The 16,667-nt window shown below is 43.4% G+C and overlaps 3 pseudogenes; 2 read left to right on the top strand and 1 right to left on the bottom strand.

Moving 5' to 3' along the window:
• The first annotated feature begins 7,478 nt into the window (after positions 1-7,478).
• On the top strand, positions 7,479-7,758 carry LOC113627341 (SNRPN upstream reading frame protein pseudogene; annotated as a pseudogene).
• On the top strand, positions 7,755-8,888 carry LOC113627340 (small nuclear ribonucleoprotein-associated protein N pseudogene; annotated as a pseudogene).
• Positions 8,889-12,781: 3,893 nt separating this feature from the next.
• Positions 12,782-13,205, bottom strand: LOC113627339 (programmed cell death protein 5 pseudogene; annotated as a pseudogene).
• Between the last annotated feature and the right edge of the window lie 3,462 nt (positions 13,206-16,667).

Below are 16,667 nucleotides of genomic sequence, written 5' to 3'. Positions count from 1 at the left end.
CCGCGTGCCACAACTGAGACCTGACTCAGCCAAAAATAAGTAAAATAAATAAATGTAATTGGATGAAACTTTATATTCAGATGTTCTTGGAATCTGTCTGCATCAGTTTTCTGTGACTTTGATTTTAATCATGCAAGGATGATGAGGACTCTCTTAAAGGAATGTCTATCATGGTGCCCCATACAGAGAGACCCTTACTTACGGTTACAGTGGTTCTATGACATGATCAAATTAATGGAGACATGGTTCCTAGGTTTCTTTAAACACTCCATATCAGATTGACCGTGGGGCATCTACTTTCTGCCCCTGTCACAATCCCAGATGACTGGCTAAATCACGGTGGTCTAATAACAAAGTTATGCTTGGGTGTGTGTTGGGCTTGATTACAAAAGGCAACTAATCTGGGGGATGGACTCTATCTCCATTCCATTTTATACTTTCATGAATGAAATTTTAATTATATGCATTGATACAAACATAAACAAGAATTTTGCATGACATTTAATACGTTTGGGGACCAAACTGGTCCCAGTCTCTCAAACCCATCTGCCTTTGTACATATGTTATTGCCAGTTTATAATGCACTTTTCCCTTACACTTTCTTTTCAACTTGAAACTCCTTCTCAGCAGTCTAGATCAAAATGTCTGTTTAGGTCTTCTGCCCATTTTTCGATTGGGTTGTTTGATTTTTTGATATTGAGCTGCATGAGCTGCTTGTATATTTTGAAGATTAATCCTCTGTCGGTTGCTTCGTTTGCAAACATTTTCTCCCATTCTGAGGGTTGTCTTTTCATCTTGTTTATGGTTTCCTTTGCTGTGCAAAGGCTTTTAAGTTTCATTAGGTCCCATTTGTTTATTTTTGTTTTTATTTCCATTTTTCTAGAAGGTGGGTGAAAAAGGATCTTGCTGTGATTTATGTCATACAGTGTTCTGCCTATGTTTTCCTCTAAGAGTTTGATAGTGTCTGGCCTTACATTTAGGTCTTTAATCCATTTTGAGTTTATTTTTGTGTATGGTGTTAGGGAGTGTTCTAATTTCATTCTTTTACATGTAGCTGTCGAAAGAAAATATGCAGATTGCCAACAAACACATGAAAGGATTCTCAGCATCACTAATCATTAGAGAAATGCAAATCAAAACTACAATGAGGTATCACTTCACACCAGTCAGAGTGGCCATCATCAAAAAATCTACAAACAATAAATGCTGGAGAGGGTGTGGAGAAAAGGGAACCCTCTTGCACTGTTGGTGGGAATGTAAGTTGATACAGCCACTATGAAGAACAGTATGGAGGTTCCTTAAAAAACTGCAAATAGAACTACGGTATGATGCAGCAATCCCACTACCGGGCATATACCCTGAGAAAACCATAATTCAAAAAGAGTCATGTACCAAAATGTTCATTGCAGCTCTATTTACAATAGCCAGGACATGGAAGCAACCTAAGTGTCCATCATCGGATGAATGGATATAGAAGATGTGGCACATATATACAATGGAATATTACTCAGACATAAAAAGAAACGAAATTAAGCTATTTGTAATGAGGTGGATAGACCTAGAGTCTGTCATACAGAGTGAAGTAAGTCAGAAAGAGAGAGACAAATACCGTATGCTAACACATATATATGGAATTTAAGAAAAAAAAATGTCATGAAGAACCTAGGGGCAGGACAGGAATAAAGACCCAGATGTAGAGAATGGACTTGAGGACGTGGGGAGGGGGAAGGGTAAAGCTGGGACGAAGTGAGAGAGTAGCACTGACATATATACACAACCAAATGTAAAATAGATAGCTAGTGGGAAGCAGCCGCATAGCACAGGGAGATCAGCTCGGTGCTTTGTGACCACCTAGAGGGGTGGGATAGGGAGGGTGGGAGGGAGATGCAAGAGGGAAGAGATATGGGAACCTATGTATGTGTATAGCTGATTCACTTCGTTATACAGCAGGAACTAACACACCATTGTAAAGCAATTATACTCCAATAAAGATGTTAGGAAAAAAACAACCCACAATGCTGTATTCTCTTTGAAACATCAACTGACATTGTTACAGTATTTTTTTACATATGTATATGAGACAATTTCATATCATATTGTAATTTTCACGTATTTTTATACATATTATACTAGTCAGAGAGGTTCTAGAGCTTAGGGGCTAGTGCTTGCTCCATAAAAAAAAAAATCCCCAAGACCAAGGTAGGCACTCAGTGAATATTAGTTTTAAAAAATTGTTCAAAGGTAAATACGGGTATGTAAATAGGATATTTACAATTTATAAGAAAGGCTAAAAGAAAATGGAGACCAAGATGTGGTAACATTTAGAGATAGTTGAAAAAATGGAGTCACCTTGTAGAGAAATTGTGGTCCTTGTGCACTCTTTGTGGAAATATAAAATGGTGCAGCTGCCATGGAAAACAGTATAACAGTTCCCCCCAAATTAAGAATGTAATTACTATATGATTCAGCAATCCCACTTCTGTGTATATACCTAAAAGGATTGAAAGCAGGGTCTCAAAGAGGTGTTTGCACAACCATGTTCATAGCAGCATTATACATAATTGCTCCAAAGTTGGCACAATTCAGGTGTCCATCGATGGATGAATGGATAAACAAAATGTGGTGTGTACATACAATGAAGTATTATTCAGCCTTAAAAAGGAGGGGAATTCTAATGCATGCTACAACATGGATGAACCTTGAGGACATTCTGCTAAGTGAAATAAGACAGATGCAAAAAGGCAAATACTGTGCGATTCCATTTATATGAAGTACCCAGAGTACAAAAATTCATAGAGAGAGAAAGGAGTTTAGTTGCCAGTGACTCAGGGTAAGGGGAAATGAATTGTTTAATGGGTGTAGCATTTCAGTTTTGCAAGATGAAAAGAAATTTTGAGATTGCTTGTACCAAAATGTGAGTGTACTTAACACTACTGAACTGTATTAACCTCAAAATGGTTAAATGGCAAATTTTATCTTATGTATATTTCACCACAATTTAAAATAACTGATAAAGTCAAGACATCCTCATTATATATATCACAATTATGTCAGACTAATTCATCACAAAGGTATTTTAATATATATAACTTTGGTTATAAATTTTGGGGCAGCGAGTTTATTTTTTATTTTATCTTTTATTTTTTTAACATCTTTATTGGAGTATAATTGCTTTACAATGGTGTGTTAGTTTCTGCTTTATAACAAAGTGAATCAGTTATACATATACATATATTCCCATACCTCTTCCCTCTTCCATCTCCCTCCCACCCTCCCTATCCCACCCCTCTAGGTGGACACAAAGCACTGAGCTGATCTCCCTGTGCTATGCGGCTGCTTCCCACTAGCTATCTATTTTACATTTGGTAGTGTATATATGTCAGTGCTACTCTCTCACTTCGTCCCAGCTTACCCTTCCCCCTCTCTGTGTCCTCAAGTCCATTCTCTACGTCTGTGTCTTTATTCCTGTCCTGCCCCTAGGTTCATCAGAACCTGTTTGTCCTTTTAGATTCCATATATATGTGTTAGCATATGGTATTGTTTTTTCTCTTTCTGACTTACTTCACTCTGTATGACAGACTCTAGGTCCATCCACCTCACTACAAATAACTCAATTTCGTTTCTTTTTATGGCTGAATAATATTCCATTGTATATATGTGCCACATCTTCTTTATCCATTCATCCGATGATGGACACTTAGGTTGTTTCCATGTCCTGGCTATTGTAAATAGAGCTGCATGAACATTTTGGTACATGACTCTTTTTGAATTATGGTTTTCTCAGGGTATATGCCCAGTAGTGGGATGGCTGGGTCGTATGGTAGCTCTATTTTTAGTTTTTTAAGGAACCTCCATACTGTTCTCCATAGTGGCTGTATCAATTTACATTCCCACCAACAGTGCAGGAGGGTTCCCTTTTCTCCACACCCTCTCCAGCATTTATTGTTTGTAGATTTTTTGATGATGGCCACTCTGACTGGTGTGAGGTGATACCTCATTGTAGTTTTGATTTGCATTTCTCTAATGATTAGTGATGTTGAGCATCCTTTCATGTGTTTGTTGGCAATCTGTATATCTTCTTTGGAGAAATGTCTACTTAGGTCTTCTGGCCATTTTTGGAGTAGGTTGTTTGTTTTTTTGATATTGAGCTGCATGAGCAGCTTGTAAATTTTGGAGATTAATCCTTTGTCAGTTGCTTCATTTGCAAATATTTTCTCCCATTCTGAGGGTTGTCTTTTCGTCTTTTTTATGGTTTCCTTTGCTGTGCAAAAGCGTTTAAGTTTCACTAGGTCCCATTTGTTTATTTTTGTTTTTATTTCCATTTCTCTAGGAGATGGGTCAAAAGGGATCATTCTGTGATTTATGTCATAGAGTGTTCTCCCTATGTTTTCCTCTAAGAGTTTTATAGTGTCTGGCATTACATTTAGGTCTTTAATCCATTTTGAGTTTATTTTTGTGTTTGGTGTTAGGGAATGTTGTAATTTCATTCTTGTACATGTAGCTGTCCAGTTTTCCTAGCACCACTTATTTGAAGAGGCTGTCTTTTCTCCATTGTGTATTCTTGCCTCCTTTATCAAAAATAAGGTGACTATATGTGTCTGGGTTTATCTGTGAACTTTCTATCCTGTTCCATTGATCTATATGTCTGTTTTTGTGCCAGTACCATATTATCTTGATTACTGTAGCTTTGTAGTATAGTCTGAAGTCAGGGAGCCTGATTCCTCCAGCTCTGTTTTTCTTTCTCAAGATTGCTTTGGCTATTCGGGGTCTTTTGTGTTTTCATACAAATTGTGAAATTTTTTGTTCTAGTTCTGTGAAAAATGTCATTGGTAGTTTGATAGGGATTGCATTGAATCTGTAGATTGCTTTGGGTAGTATAGTCATTTTCACAATATTGATTCTTCCAATCCAAGAACATGGTATATCTCTCCATCTATTTGTATCATCTTTAATTTCTTTCATCAGTGTCTTATAGTTTTCTGCATACAGGTCTTTTGCCTCCTTAGGAGGTTTATTCTTAGGTATTTTATTCTTTTTGTTGCCATGGTAAATGGGAGTGTTTCCTTATTTTCTCTTTCCAATTTTTCATCATTAGTGTATAGGAATGCAAGAGATTTCTGTGCATTAATTTTGTATCCTGCTACTTTACTGAATTCATTTATTAGCTCTAGTAGTTTTCTGGTAGCATCTTTAGGATTACCTATGTATAGTATCATCTGCCAACAGTGACAGTTTTACTTCTTCTTTTCCAATTTGGATTCCTTTTATTTCTTTTTCTTCTCTGATTGCAGTGGCTAGGACTTCCAAAACTCTTTTGAATAATAGTGGTGAGAGTGGGCAACCTTTTGTTGTTCCGGATCTGAGAGGAAATGTTTTCAGTTTTTCACCATTGAGAACGATGTTGGCTGTGGGTTTGTCATATATGGCCTTTATTATGTTGACATAAGTTCCCTCTATGCCTACTTTCTGGAGGGTTTTTAATCATAAATGGGTGTATCCTTACATTCCTGGGATAAACCCCACTTGATCATGGTGTATGATCCTTTTAATTTGCTGTTGGATTCTGTTTGCTAGCCTTTTGTTGAAGATTTTTGCATCTATGTTCATCAGTGATATTGACCTGTAGTTTTCTTTTTTTGTGACATCTTTGTCTGGTTTTGGTATCAGGGTGATGGTGGCCTCGTAGAATGAGTTTGGGAGTGTTCCTCCTTCTGCTATATTTTGGAAGTTTGATAAGGATAGGTGTTAGCTCTTCTCTAAATGTTTGATAGAATATTTTTAATTTTTTAAGTATAGTTGATATACCATGTTGTGCTAATTTCTGCTGTACAATGAAGTGACTCAGTTATACACATATATACATTCTTTTTTTATATTATTTTCCATTGTCCTTTATCCCAGGAGATTAGATACAGTTCCCTGTGCTATACAGTAGGACCTTGTTGTTTATGCATTCTGAATGTAATAGTTTGCATCTACTAACCCCAAACTCCCAGTCCATCCCTCGCTCTCTCCCCCCACCCCCTTGGCAACTGCAAGTGTGTTCTCTTTTACTGTGAATCTGTTTATGTTTTGTAGATAGGTTCATTTTTGCCATATTTTACACTCCACATATAAGTGATATCACATGTTATTTGTGTTTCTCTTTCTGACTTGCTTCACTTAGCATGATAATTTCTAGTTGCATCCATGTTGCTGCAAATGGCATTATTTCCTTATTTTTTTATGGCTGAGTCTTATTCCGTTGTATATATATGTACCACATCTTCTTTATCCATTCATCTTTAGATGGACACGTAGGTTGTTTCCATGTTTGGCTATTGGGAATAGTGCTGCTATAAACATAGGGGTGCATGCATCTTTTTTTTTTTTTTTTTTTTTGCGGTACGCAGGCCTCTCACTGTTGTGGCCTCTCCCATTGCGGAGCACAGGCTCTGGACGTGCAGGCCCAGCGGCCATGGCTTACGGGCCCAGCCGCTCCACGGCATGTGGGATCCTCCCAGACCAGGGCATAAACCCGTGTCCCCCGCATCGGCAGGCCGACTCTCAACCACTGCGCCACCAGGGAAGCCCACATGTATCTTTTTGAATTATAGTTTTGTCCAGATGTATGCCCAGGAGTGGGATTGCTGGATCATATGGTAGTTCTACTTTTAGTTTTCTGAGGACCCTCCATACTGTTTTCTGTAGTAGCTACACCAACATACATTCCCACCAACAGTGTAGGAGGGTTCTTGGGGCAGCTAGTTTAAATAGAGATTATCTGGTTGTTACAGAGGTATCCACATGCAAAAGAGAATTTACTGTTTTATAATTTTAATACCAATCCATTAAGATGTATTTATTGCATATTCACAGTGTTTCATAGCCTTTAGTCATTGGGAGAAAGGATAAAAATGAATATCAAAAAGATGACTGCCTGACTGTATTCTAAGGGTTTTTATATAGCGAAGTCATAGCTCATAACACATTAAGGGAATTGACACAGCTGCTTTGTAAAGTCAGACATTCTGGAATTGTTCTAGAATAAATCTTAGCTGAAAATTAACTCAAGAAATTCAGAGCACTGACACCAGTAAGAAAGGACAATGAGCTTTGCAGCAACATTCTTGGTCAGTTGGATCTACTATAATTGTTCTTAAATGCTCACCTAGCGGTTGCTTTAGCAATATATCTCTCCAGGGGGAAAATGGCCAAACAGGAAAACCTGAGTGTCCTCAGCTATTTCTCAGCAGTGATGTAAGTCTTTTAAATGAGATCTGTCGAGTTTCACTTTCCTACCTCTGAAGCTGTTGGGAATGGCCTAGAGAAAGGCAAGTTGAAAGGCAGCTATCAAAAGTGGGTTCAGGGGTGTGGCCACCCATGTGCAGCCTGAGCCAGAGTGATTGGATGGTGCTGTCGTGGCAGGAGCAGTGCAGAGTGGGGCGGCTGCTGGAGATGCCTGACCTGTTCTGTTCTGTTCTGAGGCCAGTGGTGTGATGGATCGGGCCAGGGACTATTTACACCTGAGGTGGACTGTTGAACAGCACGTACCAGAGGTAGAAGTCCAAGTTAAACATAGAAGGATAGCCTCACTGAGCAACCAGGAGTGTCACCTGTACCCGAGGCCATCTCAGCAGCAGCAGCAGCAAGTCCCTGTGGTGGATTTCCATGCAGAACTGAGACAGGCATTCTTAGCTGAGATACCGAGAGGTTGTTAAAGCAGTATTGGAACACCCAGGTAGCTGATTTCAAGAGAACACAAACAAAATAAAAACAGGCTCTATCTACTGTTTGAAGCTTCTGCCCCAGCTTGCATTGTTTGGTGGAGAACCTTCGACATACTTTAATCTGTAGCCTTCCCTTAGGTCTTAAGGATCCCGAAACTTTCCTGTGGGCATTGGATTTGGTGGAGCAGCAATCATGACTGTGGGGAAGAGCAGCAAGATGCTGCAGCACATTGACTACAGAGTGAGATGTGTCCTGCAAGATGATTGGATCTTCACTGGCACCTTTAAGGCTTTTGACAAGCATACGAACTTGATGCTCTGTGATTGTGATGAGTTCAGGAAGATCAAGCCAAAGAATTCGAAGCAGCCAGAGCGTGAAGAAAAGCGGGCTTTGGATCTGGTGTTGCTGTGCCAGGAGAACTTGGTTTCCATGACTGTGGAGGGACCACCCCCCAAAGATACTGGCATTGCTTGGATATCACTTGCTGGAGCTGGAGGAGGCCCTGCGGTTGGCAGAGCAGCTGGCAGAGGTGTTCCACCCGGTGTTCCAATTCCCCAGGCTCCTGCTAGATTAGCAGGCCCTGTCCGAGGGGTTGCGGGGGAGGCATCCCAACAGGTAATGACCCTACAGGGAAGAGGCATTGTAGCAGCTGCTGCAGGTGCTGCTACTGCCAGCACTGCTGGAGCCCCAACTCAGTATCCACCAGGACAGGGGACTGCCCCCACACCTGTTGGTTGAGCAACCCTACCTCCAGGAATTATGGCTCCTGCACCTGGTATGGGACCACCCATGGGCCCACCAATTAGGCTTCCCCTACTTGAGGGACTCCAATAGGCATGCCCCCTCCAGGAATGAGACCCCCTCCCCCAGGAGTAAGAGGTCCACCTCCACCATGAATGTGGCCACCAAGACCCTAGGATACTATTGATCCTTCTTAGTCACTGTTTTCATGCAGTGCGTCTTGTGGAATGTGTGTAGTGTTTGTGAGCTTTTGTCCGCTCTGCTGCATTAATATTAGCTAATAATGCATAGAGCAATAAAGAAAAGTGGGTTCAAATGGAGGTAGATGAACTTCATCTAGAAATTTCAGAGATTGATTGGGGATTGAGACAACTATCAAGAGGAAAGGTGTGGACCCAAATAGAGAACCAATACTGGCAAAATTAAGGGGAAGTAGGTCAGAGGAGACAAATAATACTAGATAACAACTCACAAATAACATTTATGAACCATAGACTACATCCCAGGCACTCTTCTAATCACTTTACTTGTATTAACTCAGTGAATCCTTTCAACAACTGTATGTGATAGATACTTACATTATTCCCCAATGTCTTACCTCGTATCATCCCAAAAGGAGACCTGGGGACAAGGATTTGGATTCAATCCCAGGGCAATGTCTTCTGTGAGAGAGTGGAGAAGTCAGTCAAGGAAGGGAGGAAAACCAAATAAGTTCTGTTAATTAGTGGTGTCTGCCATGGGCAACCAGGGCTCCAAATGCCACTGGAAATGCTGTATAGAATATGCCTCAGCATTGTTTCACTGAAGGACAGGGAAGCATTAGATTTTATCCGTCAGCTTCTACCCTTCATTAATTGAGGATTGCTTCTGAGGCATTAATTCCTAGGCACTGTCATGTTATCATATTCCAAGACATCATCAGGAAGAGAAGCAGTCCTTGGTATATAAGGAGCTGCAGATGGTGTCAGAGCAATGACAGCATCTGCTTCACTGAGTTTGCGTATGAGGAACATGGGACACAAAATTAACATCATTCAGTTTGGATTTATTCTAGAAATAATGACCATTGACTGAAGCTAGGTTTCTAAATTCTGCCTGTGTTTACATGGGTAACTCAGTACAGCTAAAGCTGATGAAACAGACAAGAATAGAAAGACATCATACACATGAAATCCATAGCTAACAGTGAGACACAGTTCATTGGTTCATTCATTTATTCAATCATTTGTACTTTCATCCCAAAATTTATTAAGTGCCAGTGTTGAGTTTAGTAGTGTTTTATGCACTGGGGATGGGGTGGGGAGAGGGATATAAGGAGAACAATTATGACAAGATTTCTGTTGTCATGCAGCTGACATGTTATTGGAGAGACAAAATAAATAATTTCAAATGATAATGAATACGTTGAATAAAATAGACATCTACGTGACTAATTACAATGCTAATAGTTACTCAGAGCACCAGCAACTTGGCCATAATTGCCAAAGAAAAAGGGAACATCCACTTCTTACCAGAATTAAACTCCTAAATATGATACTGAGGACTGTGTAGTTAGCAAGTGGATGGTGGTACAGCAAAGGAGAGGTGGATAAAGAAATTGGAAACACATTGCCAGCAGGGCTTGGTGCATACCTGCCCTGATTAGAATGATGAATTGTGATGTTTCGAAAGGAAGAAAATGGTTGTGTATATTATCCTATATTTAACTTTGCATAAAAGCGTATCATCACATATTCTGTATCATTCATTTTAGTAGGTTGAGTGTGTGCTCAAATATGTGATAACTCTAGATCAGGGATTAAGAACTTCAGGGCATGCTTTTTTTTTTTTTTTGGCCACTGCTCGACTTGCGGGATCTTAGTTCCCCGACCGGCCCTCGGTAGTGAAAGTGTGGGGTCCTAACCACTGGACTGGCAGGGAATTCCCAGGGCCTGCTTCTTTCTATGGAATGTAGTTCGAGTTACATGCTGTAGGTCACCCTTGGAGACTAGTCTGTCGTGGGATGTCTGTAATCAAAGTCTGCTCATGCATTCTCTCATTCTTTTAGTATTATCTTTATTCTCACATTTACTGAGTGCCTGTGTCGGGCAGGTGCGGTTTGGGGCACTGAATTGAGCAGGAGAGACGTGGTAACTGGAGCTCACATTCTAGTGGGGGAACCTGACAACAAGTGAACAAGAAACTGATCAACAAAAATGTTAACAACCCTTTCATTTCGGCCCCAGCAGGGTCCTCCAGCCCAGTGTCGTTGGAGCCAAATAGAATGATATACTGAGTTCGGTTCAGAAGCAAAGGAAAGTTTTATTCTTTGATCAAAAAATGGAGAGGTGCGAGCTCGCACTCTCCCCATGGGCCGTGGGCAGGGCTGCTAGGGTTCTCCTAGCGGGGAGGGGGGCCGAGTTTTCGCGGGTCTGGCGCAGGCGTGTTGCTCACGCTCCAGGTCACGGTGTCACGCACAGCGTCTCCGCCCGCGGGCTCGCCGCCTCCATCTTGAATCGCAGTGCTGTGCGCCACCCCTGTGCACTGGGCCGTGGAGCTGAGGTGTCGGGCGCAGCTGTGTGGCTCGAGGAACTCTGGTCCCAAGGGCTGAGTACAGGGCCTCTGCGTGTGGCAGCCTATGGGCAGGTGAAACTGAATAAGCACAAAGGAAAAGAAAAAAAAAAGGTAAGACGCTATTACCCAGCTTTTATTTTTATTTCCTGGGAATTGTTAATGGGCTTTACCGGTGGCAAATCCCTCCTCTGGCGTTTGTCCTGCTCTTCATTCTCGAGGGGCGCTGAAGGGCGCAGGTTAATTTTCTGTAACTACTGCCTCCTGATTTCGGGCGTCGTCATAACCCGGGGTAGAGGAGCAGAACTCCCCAGCTCCCTTTAGCTATGTATGTCACCAGGCTTTGGCCATAACTGTTCGTATCCCTGAGTGAGACAGCTTAACCTTTTGGAGACAGAGGATGTCACCGAATTAGACGTGAGGCCCCCCTCTTGGGGTCCTAGCTGAACCGAAGTCTCCCTGGCTCGGTCAGGGTGTTCTTTCCCCCTCAGGTTCGTGCTGCCAATAATGAAATTGAGTTTAGCGCAAGCAAGACCGGCTTTTATTCAAGGGCCAGGGAATGGAGAAGGGTAGCTCATGCTCTAAAGGCACCTTCTTTCTGAAAAGAGGAAAGTGGGGGACTTTTAAGGGGTGAGAGGTAAGTGCGTCATCAGAAACTGGGGAAAAGGACAGAGATTTCCAGGAACAGCCCGGGTATGCGCAGTCCCTCAGGCCCTCTTGCACACGCAAGGCCCTCTTGCACATGCACAAACTGTGTCTAGCAGAGTACAAATGCTCCTATGGGTGGAGATCTTAGTGTGGTAATGAAGTAAAGGTAACTTGCAGACACCTCCAGGTTTCATCTGCGCAGGTGCGTTCCTGCGGTCAATTCAGAGCCGGTTTGGGGCGGTTGACCACTGTATATCTCTCAAAACATATACCTCTCAAAGCACAGCTGCAAAACATCTCTGCCAAACACCAGGTACTTTTGAAACAAACAGAAATGAATCTGGGCAGGTGTTGTTCAGCTCTCAGGAGTTGGTATGGAAACAGATAAATGAGGGGAAGAAAAGCGGTGACCTTTAGTTTACTTTGCCTGCTACCTTGGATCTAGCCAGTTTGGTCTGGTTTTGTTGTGGGCCTTTGTGGCATCCTGTTGATAGAACACAACTAGCTTCTATATAAAAGCAGTTTCTGCACCCAGGGCCTGGGCCGCATGGCATGGGTGACAAGGACACCAGTTAAGTCAAGGTACATGGCCGACATATTAGCAAGAGCAGCATGTCTCAACTATCTGACTGATTATACTTTTCATGCCAGGAGTTACCGTGACCTCAACTAACCAATTATATAGGGCTTCCCTCCCATAGTGAGTTTCCTGATGAGCCTCCCTGATGGCTTGACAAGCTGCAGCTGGGGAAAGAAGTATGGCTCGTGTTCATTAACTAGCCACCCATGGCCTCCTAGATCTGTGATGAAGCCCTGTTTTTGCACTTTGTCTGATTCTTCCTTTATGCAGATTGGGGAATAATTGGATGGATCTGGCCTTCCAGGTATGAGGGGTAGTTGCCAAGTTACTAGTTCTCTGGCCACCCTTTTGGCAATCGCATCTGCCTTGTTGTTTCCCTCTGCATCCCCCTTTTGGCGACCCCTACGATGAGTTACTGCCACCTTTTTTGGAAGCTGTACTACTTTTTTTTCTTTAATTTTGCATAACAAGTTTATTTTTAGAAGGCATATAGACAATAAACAAAGTAAACATCCCATCAAGATCTTAACTTCTGCCAAGTGTTATCTGTCCTAGAATTGCTGCATTAAGTCCCAGTGTCTAGACGTCTTAAATTCAATAATCGTCATCTTCATCAGAGTCCATTACTTTTCTTCTGTTGAATTTAACTGTTGTTTTCTTTTCTGTTTGTTGGCTTACCTTTTCGAGGATTTCTATTAAACCTTGTTCTGATACCTTCCCACTTAGTTGTCCATACCGTGCCATCTGTATAAGGCAATTCTCTACTGCTTTAGTTTTCTCAGGCTTTACAAGTGCTAAGTTACTTCATCGGGCCCGGGCTGACTGATCCAGAACTTGGGCTAAGGCACTGTTTCTCATTTTTGCTTTGCTTCCGTTGTGCTACATGGCCAGGGTCCCTGTGCTTCGCCTGCAGCTCGGCCCGCCTGTGCTTCCTCAGCGCCTCAAGCTCCTCCTCCGCCATGGTGTGGCCGTCTGGAGCGAGCAGCCGCGGCCACGCTCCAGCCCACCCAGAGAGACCTCTGGGAAGCTGTACTACTTCTGAGAGCTTCAGTATGCTTAAGCCACGTTCCAGCTGTTTTTTCTCCGCAGTAAGCATACCTCTTTCCTTCCAAATAGCCCTATGTGCATGGAGGATGGCATATGCGTACTGGGAATCTGTGTAAACATTGAAGATCCTCCCAGTCCTGAGCTCCAAGGCTTTTGGACAGAAGTCCCTGGAGGGTAGCCCTCTTGCTTCTGTGACTCGGGTCCAGGAGGTTACAGTGTATCCTGCCAGACGTCTCCGCCTCTCATAAAACTGCTCCTGTTTGTGAACCATTCCTTCTTGGCATCTGGAAGAGGCTCGTTTCCTAGCTTGGGGCAACTGGAATAGGTGGCGTCTGTGGTTTCTATACAGTCATGCTCCAGGGACCCCATTTCTGTGGGTATCAGGGTGGCAGGATTTAGTGCGTGACAGGTTATTACGATAGCCACTGGATTGTCTAAAAGCATGGTCTGAACTTGAATCGACCTTCCAGGGGATAGCCATTCTGTTCCCTTAGAACTTACTAAAACGTGAATCTGCCGTGGAGTCCATATAGTGAGTGGCTGACCAAACATTAACTTTTCAGCCTCCTTTATCAAGGCTGCAGTAGCTTCCTCAGCCCGAAGGCAAGGAGGCCATCCCTTTGTGGCTTGACCTAATTGTTTAGAGAAATAAGCAACCACCCGAGTAAGGGTCCCAGGTTTTGACCTAATACCCCGAGGAGATCCTCCTTCTCTCATGAATGTAAAGGTCAAAGGGTTTAACTAAATCTGGGGGGGGGAGGCTAGGTCAGGGGCCTGAAGTAATTGCTTTTTCAATTCTTGAAAGGCCCCTTCGCATTCTGAATTCCATTCAAAACGATCATCATCCTTTCCTTTGAACTTTTTATATAGAGGCCTAGCTAATGGACCATAGTTAGGGATCCAGATGTGGCAAAACCTGGCCATCCCCGGGAAACCCTTAAGTTGTCTTCTAGTTTTAGGAGGAGGTGAGGCTGCAAATGGCTTCTTTCCTTTCCTGGGGTAGGCTTCTCTGACCTTCTGTGAGAATGAAGCCTGAGTGGGTCACCCTAGTTTGTGCTATTTGAGCCTTTTTCTTGGACACCTCGTATCCTTTATTGGCTAGGTGGTTCAGGATGATTCAGAGCCTTCCTTAATAAGCCTGGTGATCAGAATGTTGTCTACATAGTGGAGGAAGGTTCCCTCCTCCAGATGTCGATCTTTCAGGTCTTTAGCTAAAGTTTCTCCAAAGATGGTGGGGGAATTTTTGAACCTTTGGGGCAGGACTGTCCAGCAGTATTGTTTTTTTACGTGTTTGGGTCCTGCCACTGAAAAGCAAAACTTTCTTGTGAGTCTGGGGCTAATGGAATACAGAAGAAGTCATCTTTTAAATCGAATACAGAATACCAGGACTTGGGGAAAATACAGTGGCCAGCAGGGTGTAGGGGTTCGGGAGGACTGGATGTATATCCTTGGGGGCTTCATTGACTGCCCTGAGGTCCTGCACCATCTGATATTCCCCATTGGGTTTCTTTACAGGGAGAATGGGTGGTATGACAGGCTTATTAGCATGGTCTAATTAGGCCCTGTATAACAGGGGCAATGCCCAGAAGGCCTCCTGATGGAGAGGGTACTGTTTTCTGTTGGGCCATGTGTGTCCTGGTTTTTGATGAACTATCATGGGACTGGCTCCTACAGCTTGTCCTACCCATCCCTAGGCTCATACCTTGGGATTTACTCCATGGAGGTCGACTTGCTCTGTGTGGGGAGGTTTGTCCTCAGCTGTTAGCATTATCGTCTTGTACCTCCTTTCTAGGGGATGCCAATCTCTAGTTTGTCTCCCATTAGGTGGATAGTATCCCCCAATTTATGTAAGATATCTCTTTTTAGCAGGGGTATAGCACATTCAAGAACATATAGGAAGGGATAGGTGAGTGTGTATTCATCCAATTTACATTCTAATGGCTCTGTGAATGCCTTTTCTTGGGCCTTCCCTGATACCCCCATAATTTTACAACTCTTGTGACTGAGTTTGCCTGATCTGGTGTTCAGAACTGAGTAAGTGGCACCAGTGTTGATTAAGAATTCGACAGGCTTTTCCCCTATGTCCACTGTCAGCTGGGACTCCTCGGAGGGCTCAATTGAAGTGCCAGCTTAGGAGCCCCCGACCCCATTATTCTTCATTGGCTTGGACCATCTGCCTTTGAGGGTGGTGGCTGGGATCTGCCATTTCCTCCCCCCTTCCGGGGCAGCGAGGTCATTCTTCCTTCCAGTGTCCCTCTTGTTTACATATGGCACACTGATTGGGTCCTCGTTTCCTCGGTTTGCTCTCCCTCTGTGGGGGTTGGGGGTCACTCACTGGAGTTAAGAGTCTCCGTGGGCAGTTAGTCCAAATTCCTGTGCCCCCCCGTTGACATTGGAGGGCAACGGCCAGTGGGTGGGCTTGCCTCCGTGCCTTTTTATCCTCTTTTTCTCCTCTGTATCACTGTTATTAAACACCCAATAGGCATCCTTGACCAGGTGAGAGGTAGGAATATCTGGTTCTATTTCTAATTTCTGAAGTTTAAGCCTAAGGTCAGGAATGCTTTGGGAAATGAAATATGACCTCCGGATTGCATTCCCTTCCAATGACTCAGTCAGTGGTCATATAGATTCAGAGACATTCCCTGAGGCGCTCTAGGAATGCTGAAGGGTTTTCCATTGGCTCCTGGTTGATTTCCCTTGTTCCAATTTGTTTCTTTCCTGCTGCCTGGATTCCCTTTAGGATCATATTTTTATAACGGGGCAGTCTCTGTCTTCCACCCGCTTCTCCATGGTCTCAGTGGTCCTAGTTGGGTTCATTATCTGGGACCACTTGCTTCCCTGGTCTGAAAATAGCATGACCTGCATGATTTCTGTTCTCTATGTCTGCTCCTCTCAGGTTTTTGAAAAGACTGTGGCCTTTTCTTCCCCCATTAAGAGTACGTTGAGGAGGCTCTGAATGTCAGCCTAGGTGGCGTCATGGGTCTGAAATGTTCCCCTAATCAGATTCAGGAACCCCTCTGGATCTTCTTTCAACCCCTTACTATGACTTTTCCAGCTACACAGATCCAAAGTGGTAAATGGGATGTGTACCTGGATGGGATGAGAGCCCTCCTTCTCCAGCGAGTACCTGCCTCAAAGGGAGTACGTTTCCTGGTGGGGTGTTGGCCCCTGGCTGGTAATTAGTCCTGCATTGTGTAGTTCTGGACTGGGTTCTGGAGGGAGGGGGCTGGCATGGAGGGGGCCCTTCAGGCCTGTGGCCCCAATGGGGACATATGAAGGAAGAGGGCAGGGAGGGAGCAGTAGGAGGAGGGTTAGGGAAGAGATCGAGGAGGTCCTCAGGGGAGGGTCAAGGATGTATCAGCGGAGGAGAGCCCACATGCCTTTTGAAGGC

This window comes from Aethalodelphis obliquidens, unplaced genomic scaffold, assembly GCF_003676395.1.
Source record: "Aethalodelphis obliquidens isolate GAN/ISIS:26980383/991018 unplaced genomic scaffold, ASM367639v1 scaffold20, whole genome shotgun sequence".
In the NCBI taxonomy this organism is placed as follows: domain Eukaryota; kingdom Metazoa; phylum Chordata; class Mammalia; order Artiodactyla; family Delphinidae; genus Aethalodelphis; species Aethalodelphis obliquidens.
This window is presented reverse-complemented; position numbering and strand designations above follow the sequence as displayed.